We start from the raw sequence: 19,705 nt of genomic DNA, 5'->3' as shown, positions 1-19,705 counted from the left end.
GGAGCCTGTTATTTTGTTGGGTTTCTCCCTTCTTTCTATTTTTTACACTTCTTCTTTTCGCATGACATTGACAAATCTCATTTATTTTCTCTCTAGAGGCCTCCTTCTAGATGGCGATCTTTACAAAGGCAGAGATTATTTGTTATTGAGGTTCAGATTCACTTCATTTCAGAGCAGAGTGTTGGGATCTATTTGTTTTTTTAATAAATATTAACAAACAAAATCTCCGAAATTGAATATTGATATGAATATTAACTGAAATAATTTATGTTGTGTTGTGCCCAATAAAAGGTAAACAATAACAAAATCTAAAAATCAGATAGCATTGGGCCTCATGTAACCCTCCTATTCCTTCTCTTTCCAGTGGCTTAAATTAAATCAAAAGCCATCCATGTGATTCCTTTGGTTTCATGTCCTAGGGTTGGTGATGACTTTAGAATCATATATTCACTGGCAGTCCCTCAGCTTGTGGGGCAGCATGGCAGTTCTGTAGGTAAGCATATTAATAGGACACAGCTGTGAACAACAAATTATTACTACACAGAGTTTATACTGTTCTGAAAACACAGGATCTGGGTAGACAGCGATGAATGTTATTAGATAATATGTTAGTTTATATTTCACTATTGTTAGGCATGCCATTGGGTAAATTTTTTAAGAAACATGTATTCATTTCCAAGAAGTAAATCTTGAAAGTACTCATGTCAAGTATGCTGGCTCTTCTGTGTGCAGCTTTTATTTTAAATATAAGAGATTATGATTTTCCCTCAAAACTCTTCTTTCTACATAAGCTTAGAAAATTAGGCAGCTGCTGCCAGAAGGATTTTGAACATCCATCCCCAAGGATTTTCATGGGAAGGTATTCAGAAGTCAAATTTGAATGCTTATATATTAATTAAAACATATAGGCAGTATATGCATTTCTTCGATGACCTCGCAATAGAATGTTAACAGTAAAATTTTTTCTTTTAAATCAAGTGACATAAAAGGACATTAAATCTCATAAGTGCAATTACCTCCAGAGATAGCCACACTATATTCTAGAAAAAAATATATAGATTGCACACAAACATATACAAAAGAAGAATCCCAAATTCCCTGGTGTTGTATTTGGCCTCATAACATAATAGTCAACTGAATTAGCTCTGAATTATTCAGCTGGCTCAGTCTCCCTTTGTGGCAATGACAGCATCTTTATCTGACCTAAAACTAACAGCGTGACGTGTTGGACAAATGTATGAACTCTGAATCTAATGTCTGCATTCAATTCCTAGCCTTGACCTTCACTACTGGTAGGAACCCAGCAAGTTACTTAATGTATCTTTCCTTCCTTTCCCTTGTCTACAAAGTAAGAATGATGATGATGATATCTACCTCAAAAGATGCTATTTAATAAATGTGAAGATGGAATAATTATTAATGATAAATAATCCATTGAGACATTTCTAGAAAAGTCTCTTAAAGGAGGCAAAATGGAGGAACTAAATATTAAAGGAGAAATAGTTAATGAAGGAGGTTATCTAAGGAGACAGGATTGCAAGTTCCAAAGCAGCAACACTTGGGTAAATGACTGGAAAACAGGGTATAAGTTGGAGAGTATTGACAGAGAGGAGATTGCTCCAGCAGGATCTTAAAGGCCCTTGTCAATCATATTAAGGACATTTCATAGTTTTCTGAAGACAGTGGAGTCACTGAGTGCTCTGAATAGAATGAGGACACACCATCATGATAGCTGGTGGCATTCATTATTCATGAACTTCAAGTGAAGCCCTAACTCTTCCCCTAACATGCTCTAGAGTCCACCTACTCTTCCACTTGCTAGACCACTATTTCGTATTTCCTCCCCCTCTCAAACTTTCCAACCCTCCTCCTCTATCCTCACCCTTTACTGACAACCTTGCTTTCCACTCCAATGGGAAAAAAGAGGCAATGGCGAGGGAAATTCCACAAGCTCCCCTCTGCACCTGCCCACCTACTCTTTTTGTGACTTTGTTCTCCATTTCCCTGTTTCCCCGGGTGAACTGTCCATTCTCCTGGATTATACCTACTCTCCATGAGTGCACTAGATACTTCCCTCTCTCATTCAGACACTTTTCTCCAGCCTTACTCTCCTGTTTCTCCTCCGTCAGCAATGTTTCCCTCTCCACCAGACTATTCTAGAGCATACAAAAGGCTGTCATTTACCTACATCTTCAAGAAAATGCTGTCTTGACCTCACTTCATGCTCCATCTGATGCCCTATATCTCTCCTTCCTTTCACAGATAAACTCCTTGAAGAGCTGTCCCTTGCTGTCTCCAATTTCTCTCCTTCTATTCTTTTGCATACCTGGTCCAATTAGGCTGTCACCCTAACCACTCCTCCAAAATGTCTCTTATCAGGGTGGCCAAGGACTTCCACTTTCTTGAGTCCAATCAATAGTCCTCTATCAGCAGCATTTGACACAGTTGATGACTCTCGTCTTCTTGAAACTCCATCTTTGCTTGGCTTCCAGAGCATAGTATTTGCCTGGTTTTCGTCCTCTCCCTGGCTAATTCCTCCCAGGCTCATTTGTCAGTTTTTCCATATCTACCTGACACCTTCATGTTGGAGTGCCCAGGGACAATCCTGTGCTTCTCTTCTCTCTGTATATCCACACTATTGGCAATCTCACCCATGTGCTCCAAAAGGTATGTCTTCAGTTGAGACTTCTCTCCTGAATTCCAGACTCATCTAAGCAACTGCCTAGTTGATATCATCTTAGGTTATTTAACCACATTTCAAATTCAACATGCCCCAAAGTGAACTCCTGGCACTCTTTCAAACCTATTTTTTTCCTTTGATCTAGCCATCTTAATAAAGACAACTCCATTTTCCACTTACCTAGCCCAAAATGTTTAGCCAGAGTTGATTCCCCTATACTTTTATACCCTACATCAAAAACATCAACATGTCTCTTTCATTCTTTTAAAAATGTCCCAGAACCTGACGTCTTGATATTCTATTATTCCTCACACTCATTTTACTTTCATTTGCTTAATTTTTCTGCTAAGCATTCATACTTTTTTTTTTTTTTTTTTTGAGACTGCATCTCTCTGTCGCCCAGGCTGGAGGAGTGCAGAAGAGGCAATATCTCGGGTCACTGCAACCACCGCCTCCAGGATTCAAGCAATCCTTCTGCCTCAGCCTCCCAAGTAGCTGGGACTACAGGTGCCTGCCACCCAGCTAATCTTTGTATTTTTAGAAGAGATGGGGTTTCACCATGTTTGCCAGGCTGGTCTTGAACTCCTGATCTCAAATGATCCACCCACCTCAGCCTCCCAAAGTGCTGGGATTACGGGCATGAGCCACCGCGCTCAGCCAGCACTCGTACTTTCTTATAGAAAATATAACATAATTATTTTGTTTGCCGACTTACCCCCATCCTGGAGTCCCAATTTTGTTTGCCATCTCCTCATAACAAAGGGTGCTGTTTGCTTCCTTTATTACCTTTTGTTACTTCAGCGGCCTGTGTCTACCAAGGGCCACTTTGTATAATGTACATTCATTAGATGCTTGCTAAATGACCGTGCAGTAAATGCGTGCATTCCAGTATTATTTTGTTATGCCCTGCCCAGTGATACCAAGAATTGCATTGACCTTTATTTGTGGCTTCAATACGCAAGCCAATGAATTTAGGAAAAAGTCAGTTTCTCTTATGTTCTTTTTTTGGCTTATAGCTGGTAATTTGGTTTCCATTATTTTATGAGTCAGGTTTAGATGACTTTGCTCTAAATTCATTTCTTTCCATTTGCCCACACTGAAGAATATCTAACCCTTTTCTTACCACCCACATAGCTTTTTCATGTGGCCCTTGTTGGCTTGGCGCGATGCATGATCTTAATGTCATTTTCAGAACCAGAAATTCCATTTTGTGTTCCATCATCAAGATTTTGTACTAAAAGATAATAATTTCAGCTCTGAAAAACTCACCCACTTACACTATAATACTTGAAAAATTTTGTATGTTTTCTTAACATTTCTTTTCTCCAAATAAGAGAGTTCTCTCTATATAATAAAACATGTCTTTTTATACTTCTAAAGTTTCAAATGTACAAGTCCTTTATCTATCTTAGTCTCAGGCTTTGGTGTTCTGTATGTTTTGTTTCTATTACAAATAAGACTTCCATACTACCAATTACATTACTCATTGGTCGAGGAATTGGAGAGAAATCTATAGACTCACCAGCAGCCTATGAGTAGAGTCATTGAGTCAGCAGAGCGGCTTTGGAACCACTATACTAAGGTTGGAGCTATTGCGCAAAATGGCCATCATGGTGAGAACTGGCTACACTTCAACGTACCTAAAAGACAGAAAAGACCAAAGAACTCATGAGGCAATATAATTGGCCCTCTCATTTACTTATTGTATCCAAGCTAATGTTTGGTCGGTTTGCTTTTCACATTATTCTATTAGGTTTTCTGCAACCATACTATCTGGGAGTATTAATGTATCTTCTTCCTAGTGTGTATAATTTTATTTGTTTTTTGTCAAGTAAAAGTGGGATGAGTGAGCATCTTTTTTTTCCCTTGACTTTAATGGTAGCATCTTAAATATTTCATTACTAATTTTTACGTTGAGTATGGGTTTGAGAGATATAGTCTTTATTACATTATAGATGTATTCACATAGACCTATTTGATAATTTTTACAAGATTGATGTTAAATTTAGCTGAATGCCTTTTTAGTATCAATTAATATAATCATAGGATTTTTTCTCTTGACTGAGAAACATAATATATTAATCAATTTTGAATAAGTTCCTTTGCCATCTTGTATAAATCTTACTTGGATTTTGCGGGGGGGGGGGGTATTTTTATTTTTTTAGACAGAGTCTTACTCTGTCACCTAGGCTGGAGTGCAGTGACACTATCTCAGCTCACTGAAACCTCTGCCTCCTGGGTTCAAGCTATTCTCCTGCCTCAGCCCCCTGAGTAGCTGGGACTACAGGAGTGTACCACCACACCCGGCTAATTTTTTGTATTTTTAGGAGAGCCAGGGTTTTACTGTGTTAGCCAGGATGGTCTTGATCTCCTGACCTCGTGATTCCACCTGCCTTGGCCATCCAAAGTGCTGGGATTACAGGCGTGAGCCACCACATCCCTCCAGCTTTTGGGGGTATTTTTAAAATGAATTTCTGGATTTGAATTTTAATAATAAACTTAATATTTGTGTTTATGAGTGAAATTACCTTCAGCTTTGTGTGTGTGTGTGTGTGTGCTGTGTGTTTGTGTGTGTGTGTTACTTTTTTCAGGTGTTTGTATCATCTCTGGTAGGATAATAAATGAGTTCTGATTTTTTTCCTCAAATTTTGTTCTTCCACACAATTACAATTACTTGTTCCTTAAATATTTAAAAGAAATCCCCTATGGCTCCATCTAATGTGGATAAATAGAGTACTATTTTGAGTATAAGGAGAGATTATTTAGGAAAATTTAAAACTTGCATTTATGTGATTGGTCTCTTAGGCTTTCCACCTCTTCTTGTATGGCATTTGCTGTTTTATATCGTGATCTTCAACTTCATTTATTATCAATGAATAGAAAAATTACTATAAAGCTACAGCTACAAAATTAGCAAATATATCATATGATCATTATAAATGAGGGTCTTTGTAGATGAAGACTTGTGAAATGGGCACCTGTGTGCAATGTTGTGGGGGTGTTAATTTTTACAATGTTTTTAAAACATTTTTTTGTAATTTTATCAACTCTAAAGCAATATGTTTTCTGACCAAATAATCTTATTTCTTGGAATATATGCTAAGATGATTATTCACAAACAGAAAATAAAAGTCAACATGTGATTCTTTATGTCACAGTGCAATTACATTATGATTACATAAGTGAAATGTCTATTACAGAAATGATGAGATAAATTATGTTACCATTTAATGTAATGCTATGCTGTTTCTTTAATAGTTATGAAAAGTTTTCAATGACATGGATAAATACCAAAAATATGTTAAGTATGAAAACTAAGATAGAAAATTACATATGTCATAAGACTGGAACTTTTAAAAAGTATGCATGGTATAAAAGGCATTTGGAAGTTTAAAAAAATTTTTTATTTTTGAGACAAAGTCTTACTCTGTCACCCAGGCTGGAGTGCAGTGGTGCGATCTTGGCTCACTGTAACCTCCACCTCCCAGATTCAAACAACTCTCCTGCCTTAGCCTCCTGAGAAGGTGGGACTACAGATGTGCGCCACCACGCCCAGCTAATTTTTGTATTTTTAGTGAAGATGGGGTTTTACCATGTTGGTCAGGCTGATCTCAAACTCCCGACCTCATGACCTGCCCGTCCTGGCCTCCCAAAGTACTGGAATTACAGGTGTGAGCCACCGCGCCTGGCTGACACTTGGAAATATTTTAATAAAATGTTAATAGTGTTACTTTCAGGTAGAAACAGTCAATTTGTCAAAAGTTTTAATATTTTTCCAAGTTTTTATCTATAGATATAATAAACACATGTACTTTTAATTTATGAAGTTTTTCTAACTCTTCCAGATAAGAGCATGTTTTGTATTTGAAAACAGTGATCATAACTCTCTGGAAAAAATAGTGTGAAGTTCCTTGCTCTCTTTTTCCTGTATCCCCCAACCCACTGGGTACCCTTCTGATGGTCCTGTCGAGGTTGGATGCTTGCCCCTGTCGGCCTTGTAGAAAGTGTACAGTTGCACTGCTGCCTTCCAGTCAGGAATCTACTCCAGCAATTCTTTATGATTGGTCAAATTAGCTTTAATCTGCAGCTCACTTTATTCGTTGCCCATGCTCTGTGCTGGATGTGCACTGCTCCCACCTCAGCCATTGTTATTTAGATCCTTGCTTTGTCCCTTTAAAACTTGTATTTATGTGATTGGTCTCTTAGGCTTTCCACCTCTTCTTGCATGGCATTTGTTGTTTTATATTGTGATCTTCAACTTCATTTATTATCAATGAATAGAAAAATTACTACAAAGCTACAGCTACCAAATTTGCAAATATATAGCAAAATGACAGTGTTGACCTCCATAGTCCTTTCAGACCTTCTTTAATTCCTCTTGCTACCTGTTTTAGTTTGTTTTTTGTTGCTCTAGTAGAATATCAAAGACTGGGTAATTTATAAAGAAAAAAACAGATATTTGACTCATGGTTTAAAGGCTGGGAAGTCCAAAAACAAGAGGCTGGCATCTGGCAAAAGCTCATCCCATGGCAGAAGGTGGAAGAAAGTGCATGAGACAGAAAGACACCAGGGGCCAGACTGCAAACAACATTAATTCATTCATGAGGGCTGTGTCTTCATGACCCAATCACCTCTTATTAGGCCCCAACTCTCAACACCTAGCATTGGGAATTGTGTTTCCAACATGTAAACCTTTGGGGGACACATTCAAAACCATAGCACTACCATTCTATAGTTTTCCCTGAAGCCATTACGTTGCTTCTAAAAATCATTACTTCTGTTTTCCTCCAGCAGTACCCAGGCCCACGTTGCTTGCTAGTTTTCTTTCTAGGTTAAAAACCTGGTGTACCCAAGGAACTGGGGTGCATCTATTTTCCTGAACTGAGGCACCCGTATTTTCCGTTCCCTTGTGTAGCAGGCCAGCCTCTGAATCCATCCCTCTTCCCACTCTGTATGATCTCTGCTCCCTTCAAGGAGACCATTATTCTACTGGTATAAGCTTTACTCTTGGTGGCTCCATAAAACAAAAATGGAATTTGTCATATTAATATTTCACACGAGCATAAGGGGGAACTTCATAAAAATTAAAACTGTGGAAAATGAAAAGTATGATTTGCCATGCAGGATTGGGGGCTACAGATGCGGGAGAGGGAATTTTTGCATCAGATGGAAGATGGAATTGGCACATCCTGAGGTTGTTTTCTCAAATGGTTTCCTCCTCTGAGCCGAGGAATCATCAGAGGGGATCAGGTAAGGTGACCGATGAGGAAAGTGCTTTAACAAGGTGTGGTCAGGCTTTGTTGCTACCAAGTGAGGGGTGGGGAGCCTTCAGGGACAGGGGAGGGAGAGCAGGAACTCTGCCCCCTCTCCAGTACGACCAGAAGGAAAGGAAGAACAGAGTGGTAAGGATCTGAGGGGAAGGGATTTGCGAAGGGAGCTCAGTGGTTAAAGGCAGGGATGCTGACCAGGCTTTTTAAGGTTACAAAGAAGAGAGACAGCCGGGCTTTTCTAAGTAGCAAGGCCCTATTGTGAGGAGTGGGTAGAAATGAGGAAGATGAGAATCCAATCACACAGGGATGTTCAATGTTGAAGCCAGGACTATTCTGGACAAAATAGGCCGAGACAAGGAGACATGATTTGGGAACCTGAAGAGTTTTCTGGATATACCAACTGAGGTTGTCTGGTCACCCTCTACCCGGCCAGTTTCATTGACAAAATATCAGCATATGCATGTAAACTTACACACATACATTTATGCATATCCACATACATACATGTAAACATTTACGTATTTATATATTCCATTGAGAAGCAGTAAGGTATAATGATAAGAGTGTGAACACTAGAGCCAGACTACTTGGGTTTATAGCTCAGCCTTCCCATTTCCTCTCTGTGTTACCTTGAGCAAATTAATTAACCTGTGTGTTCCTCCATTTTCTCATCAAAATACTAGAATCCCTTAGAGTCATTGTGAGCTTTGAAGTGAGTTATTATATGTAAAATGCACTTAGAGAATAGAGCCTGGCACATAACACATACTTAATAATTTCAACTATTAGAAATACTGATTCCTTCTTCATGCTTTTCCATTACATTGGGCCAGCAGACCTCTGTGCCTCCAATTCTCCCTGTGCTTCTCAGCCTTTCTCTGCCCTTGTTCTCAACAGTCAGCTCTTCAGATCAAATTCCTATTGAGTTAATCATCACCATCTTTGCTGGGCAGAGCTTTGGCACCAAACCACCTCAACAAGGCACCTGCTTAGTTCATAGATTGGGCATCCTTTTTGCCTAATCGGCACTGTTATTAATAATTGCTGAAACTTATAAAGCATGCTAGCAAGAGTAGCAGGGTCAGGAGTTACCAGATGGGTGACCTCAAGTTTTCTACAATGAACCTGTAGGGCATTAAGTTTGGAATTAAGGAAAAGGTTATTTTCAAAATAGACTATTTTAAAAATAGTGTGGGTAGACCATGACCCTGCCTATTATGAAAGCCCCTGGCCCCAGAGGCTGCACGAATCATGTCTCCTGGCCAATGTCCTGGCGCAGAAGTGACAGCCCATTGACTGAGGACAGCCTCCTTGGGGACCTAACTGCTAAGAACTGAGCTAGGGCCCCTGGAGCTTGCTGTCTCCCCTGGTGACTATTGGTAGCTCCCACCCCCTCTTCCACTGTGGTCTCCAGTATCTAGCATTATAACCATTTGTGGGCTTTTCACCTTCAGGAGGGAATTAGCTTCTCAAATACAAAAGCCAACTTATCTTCCTATCCATGGTGCACAGAAAGCACCGGCATGACAGAGGCATGTGATACCTGTGTGCTTAGCAAATGGCCACACAGGAAGACCAGGAAGCATTTTTCAATGCGGGATTTCTGAAACTTCCCATTCAGTCATTCATTCATTGTTATTCATTCAAAAGTTATTACTATGGGCCCATTCCTGACCATGCAAAGGGGTCTTAGACTGTTTTCGAGAATTTTATTGTACATATGCCTGGAAATATAATTCAAAAAGAAAAAAAATAAAACACAACTAATTACCCTCCTTATCCCTGAGATATATCCATACCCCTGAGATATATCTAACTACAGATTTGATAGCAAATCTGCAAAGTTGAGACCTCAAAGTAAAAGCAGCAAAATGAGTCTGCTTATACCTTCACTAACTGAGACTTAGAAAAATTACCCACTGTAATTCAGCGGCGGCTATGCAAAGGAGCTGTAACGGTGGGGGATGGGAAGGGACAGAGATGCTGAAACTCAAGAGGAGTTTTGGCTTGGTAATATAGACCCATGGGCCACTCAAAACCCACTAGGAGTTAAACTGGTACAAAAAATCTTCTGCCATTTAATTAAAGCAGAATTTCCCTAGTAAGTAAGGGAAATCGATACTTTTTCACCTAACTGCTTGTCCACTGAAATTAATGTGCTAGGAAGAGCAAGAAATTATTAAGAAAAATGTGGCATTGCCCTTGTCAAGCTTTTGACCCAAATATTTACACTGCATTTTGTATTTTTTTACTTTCATTATTCTGAAAGGGATTTTGTAGTTTTTCTGACATATGCCAAAGCAGGTTTTTACATTTTGCAAGTATGCAAATAGCAAATGGAATAAGAAATGCATGCAGATGCTTTCCCAGATTTTCAAATGCAGAACATCGTGTTATGCTGGTTCCAGAAGTTATAATTGCACTTAAAAGTCCTGCCTTGGTGTGGCATTCGGGGACTTAGGGACTGCACACTAATTCATGTCTGACTTTGTAATCAGCCCTATTCATAAGAACTGGCTTATAGAAAACACATTTCTTCTTCTGAAGGAGAAGCAGTGATTAATGACAACTTCAAGAGTGCCTTGTGAGCCCTGTAAATAGATGGCGCTCTAGCAATACGCTGGAATTCCCCCACCCCCACCTCACCGCCCCATCCCAAATTCCCACTCTTGCTTCCTGAGAACCCCTTCCCGCTATTACTGTGCAGAAGACAATATCTCCTCTGGGTCAGTATCTATTGTCCCTGACTCCTTCTCTCCTTCTATCCCTGGAATCTCTTAGTAATCTATCCCAAGTGGCAAACTTTCAGGAATGCCCCCCTTAGGAGTCTTACAAAATGTGTAAAGTTGTATCATTCCTTTCTTCTTAGAAATAAAGAAAAGCTCTTTATAGAACTGGAAACATTTTCTTTTAAACAAAAGCAATCAAGTACTCCCCAGGGCTGGGCCTGAGAGATTCATTCCTCATCCTCCTGAGACCAAAATGGTGAAAGACATGAGTGTCTCCCCTTCAAAGAATTCTGAGAGCCTTGCTCTCGAAAGACACTCCCTCCAGTATGTCTGCACACAACTAGACAGTAGCTCCAGCTCCCCTGTCATTCTGGTTAATCCAGGACATCTGGCCACCCCATGTGGGGACCTGGATTCTGTGTGCCCTCCGAGGTAGGCAAGAGACCCTATCCTATGCATGGAAGATCTGGCTGCCATGGAAATAAAGCCAATTAGAAGAGACGATAGTGATAAGGCTTGCTCATGGACAGTGCTTGCTTCAGAAAGTAATTACAGGCAATGGAATTAGCTTCAGTATTTGTAAAATCACTTTCAAGACAGGCATGCATGGAACCTAAACTTTTAGGTGTTTCTTTCTTGCATTACTGTTATTTTTTAATCTTGCAGTTCTTGACAGCCTGTTGCACTGATATACAATCCCTGCAGCAATATTTTGGAGAGGCAAAACATGATCCCTTGAAGTCCTGGAGAAAGAAGTAGGCTCCAGAAATCATCACGATTGGATTTTGTCCCAAGGGCAATGGGACAAATCCAGATAGGATACCTGGATTCTCCCTCTTCTTCACATTAACTTGCTCTGCAATTTTAAGTAAGTTGGCTAACTTCTCATTTTCCTTAACCTTAAAATATAATCATAGAAAATTTAGAAATTAGAAGGGACCTTGTTGGGGAAGGGAAGTAACCTAGTTGAGCTTCAATTACTTCATTTTACGGATGAAACAACTAATATCTGTCTTATCTCACTCCCACATTGGCTGAAAAAAATCAACTGAAATTTCAGCATACTTAAAAAGTTTGAGGATGTACAAACTGCTGTACAAATGAAGGAAATAATAATTACTATTATTCAGAATTTAAAGTAGAAAGTATTTCAGGTACATATCACTAAATAATATTATTTTTATTATCATTAGTAATTCCCACATTTAGGCAGATGTGAACACTTTTACTGCCCCTGAATTTCCAAAAGTTTGATAAAGGGATGATTTTCTTTTCTTTCTGCTCAGTAAAATTGTTACATGTTCTCTCAAACAAACACAATTTTCTAATCAGTGCTCTAAATTTGTACAGAAGGTTACTTCCGAAGCTTTCAAATCACTCAAATCATAGACTTCCCGTTATGCAGTTAAGTGAAAAACAATCACATCTATCATTATTTTATATTTACTTGTATTTTGGCTTTGCCACACACATGGGCGACAGAGTGAGATCTTGCCCTCCTGAAGCAAAACCTTCACTTCTCAATGTAGCTATTTGCTTTGGGCTGTAATTTAGCCTGGATTCCCTCAAAAGTTGAGACAAAAGCTTGTATGAGAATAATTTCATTGAGAATGAGATCCCAAGGAGTAGAAACAAGGGACTGGGGAGTGTAACGGGGAGCAGGAAAAGCCAATCCAGGGAAGCAGGGTCAAGTTGACCACGTCCAGAGGTTGGTGCTGTCTCAGACCACCTTCTAAGAAGCCTTATCAGTGTGTGTCCAAGGACAAAGGGGGAAAATGTAGAACTATTGGATCCCTGAATTTCACAGAGCTGTGCAGGTATGAGTACAGGGTGAGATCTTGCAGGTACCTTTCACCAGAGGGTCAGCAAAAATCTGGGCAGAAGGAAGAAGGACTTGGCCCAGGTGAGGTGAAACACCATCAGACTGCCCCTGAAGAAAGCTGTCTGAAGCTTGCACAAAGTAGGTCACTGCAGCAGTGACTAGATTAAGAAGTGAGGCTGGAGGCCCAGTGGGAAGGACTGATGAGACCAAGAGCTCAGGACTAGCCCGGGCAATATAGCAAGACCCTATTTCTATTTTTGTTTAAAAATTAGCTAGATGTGGCAGCATGAACTGGTAGTTCTAGTTACTTGGGAGGTTGAGGAGTGTCACTTGAGTCCAGGACTTCCAGGTTGCAGTGAGCTATGACTGCACCACTGCCTTCTAGCCTGGGTAACAGAGTGAAATCTTGCCTTTAAAAAAGGAAAAAAAAAGTAGGGCCAGGTCAGCTTCAGTGGCTCACATCTGTAATTCCAACAATTTGGGAGGTCAAGGCAGAAGGATCCCTTGAAGCCAGTAGTTCAAGGCCAGCCTGGTCAACAAAGTGAGACCCTGTCTCTACACACACACACACACACACACACACACACACGAAGATGAAGTAAGGCCAATAAGATTTAAGGCGGTGAGCACTTGTGGTATCTGATACAGGTTAAAATCCAGCCAACTTACACATGGTAATTTTTCACTGAGAACTGGGCTCTGGAAATCTCTGATTCATGTGTTGACAAAACTTCCCTTAATAACTCAAACAACATGAAGTATAACACTGGGTGCCTCTTGCACAACCTAAGACATAAGGAAAAAAATCTGTATTTATCCAGGCCTGGCCAACAGAGTGTTTTAGGGTAATTTTACATGGAAGCCTTTTAATGAACTTTTGCATAAAGTAGGTAAATTTCACTTAGGTATATCTCTGTGTCTCTTTGCGCAACAGAAGAAACTGGCCACATGGATATTTGTCAGTGCAACACTGACAAATCAAGCCATTTTTACACAGTTCCACGTAATAAAAATTTGAAGCATCTTGAAGTTTTGGGGCTGAGCTAATTAGTCAGGCATAGGGTAGAGGTGAGTAAGTAATGAGAACGATTTACTTGAGGAAGTTCCTAGGCTGTAATTCTCAATGTGTAGACCTTGACCAGAAACCTCTTCATCACCTGAGAACTTATTAAAAATGCAAATTCTCAGTTCCCACTGAGATCTACTGAATCAAAAACTCTAGGGGTTCAGTAGCCCTATTTGCATTTTAACAGGTCTTCCAGGTAATGCTGATGCTTGTTGATGTTTGAGAACCATAGTACTAGGTGAATCTCTCCTAGAACAGTGGTCTGACTCAGGGGGAAAAGCAATCAATAGGGTGGTAAATGAGTTGGTCAGATATGTACCAGATTGGTGTGTATTTTTTAAGCACTTACTAAGAGCCAGTTACCATTGAGGGTTCTGAAGATACAAAGGTGAACAAATCACACAGTCTCTGACCTCAGGGAGCTTTCTAGTGAAAGAGACAAACAAATAGACCAAGCATCATAATAAGCTAGCAAGAGGAACATCTAAATTCCTCTTGGAATCCAATCCAAACTCTGGGAGGAAATCAGAAAAGAAGTGATTTCTAAATTAAGCTGTGAAAAACCAAAGTTGTGTTGGACTGAGACAAGAGGACACTTCCAATAGACAAAACAGATCTTTCAGAGTCCTAGGGGAAAACTGAGCCGTCTTAGTCAAGGGCTGCAGGAAGTTAAAATACCTGAAATGCAAGGTAGTGGAAGGAGACAGGGAGAGAAAAGGTTGGAAACATAGCAAGAAATAGATCATAAAATGTTTAATATGCAAAGACCATTCTGAAAGCCTTCTCTTGACCCTGGATGCAAATGGGCACTCCCAGAAACTTAGTATAGCTTGGTTGTTTTTAAATGCCGGCCAATGGCTGGTGACCCCAAATCTGCCTGTCTAAACCTGCCTCTTTCTCAGATTTCCATACTGCCATCACTACTTGAATGCCTAAAAGACGCGTCAAACCTAACTCGACAAGAGTTGATATTTTCCCCCTCAATCTGATCTCATTCAATCTTTTCTTAACTCAGCAAATGGCAATCATATCTACCTTGTTTTTCAGCCACAAATCTAGAGCATATCAAGAGTTCTGTCGTTTTTCATCACCTTCATTCAAGCCATAAGCATATCCAGTCAACTCAGCAAGATTTGTTGGCTCTTCCTTTAAAAAGTGTGTGGAAACGCTTTCCACTTCTTTCTAGTCTTCTGTGTACTTCCTTCTTGATGGCAAAATGGCTCCTTGGCAGCTTGAAGCCCATACTGTGGCCAATTCTCTCAGCATCTCTTGAACTCCTGACCTCAGGTGATCTGCCTGCCTCAGCCTCCCAAAGTGCTGAGATTACAGGCGTGAGACACCACACGTGGCCTCTCTCAGCATCTCTTAGTCTTTCCCAAAAAAGCACCGTATTAGGTTTGATTTGCTTTGACTGTGTTTATCTTCGCCCATGAACCAATGACTACGGCCAGTGAGATAAACACTATTTGGGTTCAATGCTGGGTCATAAGCCCAACTTTGCAGCCAGGGATGGAGATAGTCTCATTCAAACCACATAGTGTTTAGGGGTGGAAGGGACAGTGGAGAGAGCAGTGAGGAAGGAGGGTGGTGGGAGTAGATGGTCCTCTAAGGAGATGCGAGGCGTCACCGAAAGGAGGATAATGGATACTGGGCAAGCAGACAAGAGATTTTCACTAGATTGGCAAACCAGGAAACCACCGCATAATGAAAAGTAAAGGAGTTTCTTTTTGAAATGTACTTGAATATCATTCTTTTCTGTAAGTACTGACATTTCATTACCAAGAGATTAAATTTAAGTCAAAATCATTTTACATGCTCTGTGCACTAATTCACCAGCATTGTAATAAATGCTTGGCTGTCTGTGATACTGGACTTGATAATACAATACCAGTGGCTGTGATTTCTACCTTCTAGCAAAATCCAAATCTCATGCAAACTTTAAGTATCTGAACACGGATCAATTTCATAGACTAAAATGAAGGATTTATTTTCTATTCAATATATGACCACACAGGTATAAATACAGATATACCATATATGGTATAAAATGACTGTACAAGACATATATAATGATAATTTTCTTTAAAAGTTAAAATCAGCATAGAAAGACCTCCATAACTACCAAAAATGCAAAAATTAGCTGGGTGTGATGGTGTGTGCATGTCAATCCAGCTACTCAGAAGGCTGAGGCGGGAGGATCACTTGAACCCAGGACTTGGGGGTTGCAGTGAGCCAAGTTCACACCACTGCACTCCAGTCTGGGTGACAGAGCGAGACCCTGACTTAAATAAATAAATAAATAGAATTAACTGCCTTTAGCAGTTTGAGGTGGGTGTGTTAATGGAATAAGGGCAAACTCAAAGACTTAAAATTATAATCCATATAGAAGTTGGATTTAAACAGTATAGAAATACAAGTGCAATTTTTTTTCTCTTTAAATATTTTCAAAGCCATTAGGAAAAGATAATTATAATCTTGTGTTTGAGTAGGAATGTCAACAGGCAATGAATGTGCTCCTCTCTGAACAACCAACATGAATATCCACAGCTGCTTTCTACGTGCAAGGGCTTGTCACACTTTTTTCCTTATAAGCAGAAAAAAAATGAAAAAAGAAAAAAAGAAGAAAAAGTTCTCTCCCCAAAAAACCTTCCTCCTTTCTCCATTACCTCCAACCTTGTCCTCCAGAAAAAGCCCTGTTTTGATTTTGAGATATTTTTTCCTCTGCTTGCTGGTGTCATGAGATTGATCCCTGTTATTCTGACCTGGCACCGCCCCCTCATTTTAGGGTGCCAGATGCAACTGATGGGCAAAAGTATTCCACCTGTATGGTGAGAATAATCTGGGGGTGGGGTGGGGAATGGGAAATCTTATTTTAAGAAGTATTCCTTGCTCTAAAACAACAACAACAACAACAACAAAACAAATAAACAAAACAAACAAAAAACGCTAGTTGCTGTGTTTCCAAACTGAAAAACTCTTTTGCGGAAAACTGAAAGGATACAGTTGCCAACTGAGGAGAGAGTTAAAGGAAGACAATGGATATTCACTTCCCTGCTGATCTTTGTCTGCCAGAAACGTACGGAAACTATAACTTTTCTTTGCTTCAATAATGGAAAAATGGTTATATTTATGTAAAAAAAGCTAAACCATCACAATAAAAAACAGCACCTAAATGACTGAAGGCATAAACAAGTCCAAAAGCAAACAAATTGGTATCTCTCCACCACAGCTACTTTAATACCGAAGCCCTTTGACAGCTTTATTGGATTTTCCTGCAAAGATACCACTAGTTAATGCTTGCACTTGGCTTTTGAAATTAACTTGGAGCGCTTTACACTTAGAAGTTGGCTTAGTAAGTTAGTGTCATGTTTTTCTTTTCATTGTCCTAAATCTGTTTGTCCTTGCCCTTGCTGAGATTTCTGCTTTATTTTTCTTTTTCTTTCTCCAGATTTCAAATACACTGCTTTAACATATCTCGGGGTCCCAGAATCCAAAACGCTGTAAAAAATTCTATGGACAGTGAAGTTCAATAGTGTAACAAGGACATCAATATGAGGATGTTGTCTAGGGTGCAAAAGAATTCCAATAGATAAATGCTTAAGCCTCTCTTTTGTCTTGTTTTGCTACTTTTCCAAGGCAAGATGCCTAGGCTCTTCTTTCACAAAAAGTGCAAGGAAAGCGGACTTGACCTTTGCAGAGTGTCTTAAATTTTAGGCTCTGTTTGTCAGCTGCTAGAGACCTCACCAAAGCAGTGAACTGAAAAACAAAGGCAGTCAAACTGCAAATGCTGCCTGAGAAGGAAGCATTGATCCGATCACAATAGTTCTTTGTCTTGCCTGAATTTGGATTGAGTATCTGGTTTAGTGTCCAGATATACTAACCATGGGCACCTGACTTTCTCAAGGACAAAATGAGGGAAAAATGCAAAGGTGTTTTAGAGTCCAACCAGGGTCCGATGGAATTGCTGCAGTGACTTTTGCCGGAAAAATGTGGGGTTAGCTAGAACTAGTAATTCTTCATTCAGAAAGCTTCCACTCATAAAATGACTTGGTCTCCCCTTTCAATCCCACACAAATAATTCTTTAACTTAAATATATACAACGATGAACGTTCCAAAAACACTTCTGAAAAGATGCATTGTGTTGTGCATGGGCCTTGAAAAAATGTTTGTATTCAAGATTTATAGTGAAAGAAATAGGAGTTGTGCTCGTTTTCTTTGTCATTTACAACCCCTTGAAACTGCAGAATTGAAACAATTAGCTGCCTGCTGTTTAACATTAAATGAGCATCACCATCATCTTTTGGCCATGCCACGACTGTTTTCTTGAGCAGTATATCCCTGAGTGAGGCCCAACTACTGTACAGAAGGACTGAAATCTGAAAACGCCTTAGAATAACATTTCAGGGCTTCACTGCTGCTTGATCTGTTTCTTTTTAGCCTGTCCTAGAAACAGTGAGGCACTGCCACATTTTTAAGGTGGGGGTGGGGGGGTGGGGATAACATCTAAATTCCTCATGTATCTCAGAAATCTAAATTAAAACATTGAGGAAGCAGTTACTAGGTTGTTCTGACAAAGATAACAAGGCTGTGAGGATTGGATTTAGAAATGAACATTGCAGGGCTCTCTCGGTTGTAGCCAATCTGGAATGTCACACTCAGACATACAAGTAGTTAGGACGAACTTAAATAGCCAGACCCCATAAAAGAAAAAAAAAAAAAAAGTAGCACTGCACATTATTATGGGCTGTAAGGCTTGGTACCATTATTACAGAATGCTGTACCATTTTGTTTCAATTAAGGAACACAAATAAATCACAATAAAAAATTGTTCAATAGGTTTGGAATCACTCTATATAGTCATAACAAAGCTACCACACTGTTTAAATTGCCCGCTGAGAACCATCATTTGGTAATGACTAACAGAGAAAGGGACTAAGGGCCTCTTTCCCAATGTTCTGAAAACCACTTGGAGTCCCATTCTCTCCTGATCCCCCCAGCAGTTGTGTGGTTGGTGTGAGGAGGTACAGAAGAATCCCAGGGTCACAGGGTTGCAGCAGATACTTGGGAGCCCAAGGCCTTGGAACCATTCCACATGGCTTCGCTGAAGACTGTGCTCAAGATAAGTGGGTCTCCGTGCTCGTGTCTCTGTGCCCCTGGTCCACCTCCCTATCTCGCATCCGTGTCCGTATTACACAGCCTGGGCAGGATGAGCGCCTCTCGGGAACCTTCATTCCAGTTAGGGCATGGCAGGTTGGTCAGCACCGAGGCCTTGTGTACCAGGAGAGTGCTTGGCTGTAGCAAGAATAGTCAGGGGCCCCCTGGCAGCCATCCAACTCCGGGCAGAGCCGATCAGACATCTCCTGAAATTTCCATTACATCAATATCATAGTTGTTAGAACAAAGCATGGAACACTCATCTGTTTTACAGAATTTATTTGCACTACTCATTCTGCCTTTATGAAGCAGGATGCATGGAACGGGTGAACATATTCCCAGGAAACAGTTCCCTGATAACTTAGGAGCCTTCAAGTCTGCCGAGTGTTGCTCTAGTTTACTGTAACAAAGAAGTGAGTGTTGGTGCTTCAAATAAAAGCTATTTTTTGCCCTCCTATAATTGAGGTTGGGTGAATTTCCTATATATTTTTTTTCCTTTTTTGTTTTTTTTTAAGAAGGTGTTTTACTGCTCATTTTCTTTTCTCTATTGTGACTGTAGACATTTTTTGTGGGATTCCCCTTGTTCACTTTTCTCTCTACCTTCCCATGCTGAGGATTAAAAAATCCCACAGATTTGTTTTACTACTGTGAGCATAAAAAGCAGCAAGTTTGCATTTTGAACAGAGCAGAGATTAAGGCATTGGCAGCCTTGAAATAGCTCTTTCTCAACTTCCATTCCCATGAGGTTATCCACATAAAGTTGCTGTTAGTACAGGGTCAGTGTGATGAAATGTATTTGTTGAATCTCTTTGGTGCCAAAGCTTTTGCCAACAATCTGATCTACCTGATAGTGGTACTATTTCAGAAAGGTCCAGTCAGTGGAGCAAATACAGTGCCTGTGGATTTTCAAGCATAACATTGATAGTTGAAACCACAGCAAGCAAATACTCTACATTTTCTCTTCTTCCCTTAGAAATAGGCAT

At 39.9% G+C, this 19,705-nt stretch overlaps 1 pseudogene; it reads left to right on the top strand.

Annotated features, from left to right (window-relative positions):
• Positions 1-10,932: 10,932 nt before the first annotated feature.
• The window catches only part of LOC116527441, a 109,880-nt pseudogene continuing 101,107 nt past the window's right edge, over positions 10,933-19,705 (top strand).

This window comes from Sapajus apella, unplaced genomic scaffold (assembly GCF_009761245.1).
Source record: "Sapajus apella isolate SASKATOON/1434 unplaced genomic scaffold, GSC_monkey_1.0 scaffold54, whole genome shotgun sequence".
Classification (NCBI taxonomy): Eukaryota; Metazoa; Chordata; class Mammalia; order Primates; family Cebidae; genus Sapajus; species Sapajus apella.
The sequence above is the reverse complement of the archived record's forward strand: the minus strand, read 5'-3'. Positions and strand labels throughout refer to the sequence as shown.